A 3,550-nucleotide genomic window follows, 5' to 3' on the forward strand; every position below is an offset into this window, starting at 1 on the left:
GAGGATGCCCAATTCTCACCAAAGCTAGCAAACTTCCATTGAAGCATGTGGGTCTGGGCAAGGACAAATGGCAATGACATCCAAAAGTGACTAAGAACTAATGATCTCCACTATTTTCCTTTACCATTGGGTCAGAAGGGTCATAAAAACAGAATGACATTAGCATTCTTATCAACCTTGAGAGAAGAAACTAACTTGATATAACTCTTTTTGGAAAAATAGACACATAACATTTCTTGCAATCAGTGTTATAGAGCAATTGTTTCCTCAGCTTTGTGTCATTTATGGCAGATCCTAATGAATCCAATAATAGAATAAGATACAAAACACTCAACAGAATGAATCAGAGTATGGAAAAACCCAACTATATGCAGTTTGTAAGAAACTCGTTATAAATTTTAAAAACCCAGGTAAGTTAAAGGAAAAGGATAAAAAATTTATATTTTTCAAACACTTATCTTAAGAAAATGAGAGTGACCCTTCAGGACAAGATATTCTTATTATATTACTGCTAGAGATAAAAGAACACGAAGCAAAAACTGACAGAACTGGAAGTAGAAATAAACTCACAATAATACTTGGAAATTTCAACCTTCTTCTCTTAGTAATTGGTAAAACAAAGAGAGAAAATTTCTTAAGAATATAGAAGAATGCAACAGCAGTATCAATCAACTTGATCTCAACGATTATAGAACAACGTTTATAGATCATTCCAACTAACAATAGAATACATATTATTTTCAAATGTACATAGATCAGTCACCAAGACAGACTATCTGTTGGACCATAAGGAGTTTAAAGACATTTAAAACATTGAAACCATATAGAATGTGTTCTCTGATCACAACAGAATAAATTATAAATCAATAATGAAGTATTATTGAAAAACCCACAAATATTTGGAAATTAAACAATACACTTCTAAGTAATCCATGTCATATAAAATATATCACAAGAAATATTAGGATATATTTTTACCTAGATAATAATGAAAATACAATCCATCATAATTTGTAGGCTGCAGGTAAGGCACTAATTAGAGGGAAATTTAGAGCTTTAAATGCTTATATTAGGAAAGAATAAAAGTCTAAAATTAATGATGCAAGATTCCACATCAAAAAGCTAGAAAAAGGAGAGTAAATAGAATGCAAAGTAAGTAGAATGAGGAAATAGTAAAAATATAAATGGAATAAATTAAAAGGAATTGAAAACATAATTTTTAGAAAAATAAATCAGTAAAAACAAATCTGGTTCTTTGAAAAATCATTAAGCCTCTAATTAGACAAGTCAAGAAGAACAGAGAAGATACAAATGATCAAAATCATGATGGAAAAAAGGGACATCACTATAAGACATTAAAAGGATAAGAAAAGACTATTATGAACAAATTTATGCAATAAATTGGACAATTTATATGAAATGGACAAATTCCTTGAAAGACACAGCTACAAAAACTGACATAAAAAGAAACATAAAAATTTAATAGCCCTTTATTTATCAAAAAAATTTAATGTGCCAAAGTAATTCAATGATGAAACGATTGTCTTTTCAATAAATAGTGCTTGACTAGATAGTGAATGACCACATAATCATACAAAAAAATATAAACTTCAACTCTTACCTCACACCAAATGCAAAAGATAACTCTAAATTGAGTATAAACTGAAATATAAAAATAAAAATTATAAAATTTTGACAACAAAACATAGGAAAATATCCTCACAAATGGAGTAGATGAAGATTTCTTAGATATAAAAGCACAAAATATAAAAGAAAAGATCAACAAATGGATCCAATAAATATTAAACACTTCTGTATTTCAAAAGTCACCTTTAAGAAAATAAAAAGACACTCCAACAGACTGTTAGAAAATATTTGCTTCATATTTCTGATAAAAGACTTGCATCTAGAATATACATAACGAAGTTTTACAAATTGATAATCAAAAGGCAAACAACCCAGTTTTAAAATTGGGCAGATGATTTGATCCACAAAATTTTTTAAAAAATGAAAATGGTCAATACATACACGAACGATGCTCAACATTTTTAGTTATCAGGAAAATACAAGTTAAACCACATTGACATATTATTATATGCCCATAGAATGGCCAAAACAAAACCAACCAACCAAACAAACAAAAAACTAAGAATACCCACTGGTGAAGATAGAGAGCAACTGAAACTCTTATATACTGTTAGAGCTAATATAAAATGGTACAACCACTTTGGAAAATAGTTTGGCAGTTCTTTATAAAGTTAAACTTATATTTGCCATATGACCCATTAATTCCACTCCTAAGTATATACTGAAATAAAATTAAAATATACATCCATACAAAGAAACTGGTACATGAATGTTCACAGTAGCTTTGAATGTTAATAGCCTAAAACTAGAAACGACCCAATGTCCATTTACAAATGAGTGATAAAACGAATTGTGGTATATCCATTCAACAAAAGACTGCTTGATAATAAAAATCAGCCAACTATTGATACACACACTGTGGACCTCAAAAACTTGGTGAACAAAAGAAGCTAGACACCAAAGAATATATACTGTATGATTCTTTTTATGTGACAGTTTTGAAGAGTAAAACTAATCTATAGTGACAGAAAAGAGATCCATAGTTATCTGGTAGGGGGAGGGAAGGGTACTGACCACAAAGAGGCCCAAGGGAACTTTTGCAGGTGATGGAAATGTTCCATACCTTGATTGGGGTGGTAGGTATATAGATGTATACATGTGTCAAAACTCATCAAACTTTATATTTTAAATGGATGGATTTTATTGTACATACATATTAAACCTTAATAAAGTTGATTTTAAAACTCATTGTGAAAATAAGGTCATAAAAATACTAAAACGCAAAGTTGAAGAAATCGTCCATATGGTAAAGACATAAAATATGAAAAAAATTCAAAGATAAATACAGATTAGGGCCACCATCCAAGAAAATAAATGACCCTGGAGAAGGACTGGGGGGATCATCTCTGTGTGCACCTGCCATGGTGTTGCAGAGTTCTAGGTATCTGGCCTCTTCTTTAGTCTTTGGGTTCTGGGACTGAAAATAGTTCAGATCTGGACAATGGATCATGACTATATTTTGGAGCAACTGCTGTTAGCCTCCCAATTATCCATCCTTGACTCCTTTCCTTTTGATTACAGTCATGTGCTGCTTAATGACCAAGATACATTCTGAGAAATACATTGTTAGGTGATTTTGTCATTGTGTTAAAACCACAGAGTACACTTACACAAACCTAGATGGTATAGCCCACTACCATAACAGTATATACTATGCTTTTATAGAACTAGAGCGCAGGTTTGTTTACATTAGCATCACTACAAACAAGTGAGTAATTATAGTGCAAGCCCTGACAGTTAGCTTTCCTTTTTGTAATACTGGTGCCTGATTTAAGCTTTGATTCCCGAGGCATCCACTTCAAGAGGCATCTACTTCAAAAAAAGCTTCATTGCTTTAGATCTTGATTGATTTCAGTAACTGATCATTTGGGCTACTTGTTTTATTCTCTTCCCACACTTTAAA

Source organism: Pteropus vampyrus, unplaced genomic scaffold (assembly GCF_000151845.1).
Source record: "Pteropus vampyrus isolate Shadow unplaced genomic scaffold, Pvam_2.0 Scaffold56, whole genome shotgun sequence".
Taxonomy (NCBI): Eukaryota; Metazoa; Chordata; class Mammalia; order Chiroptera; family Pteropodidae; genus Pteropus; species Pteropus vampyrus.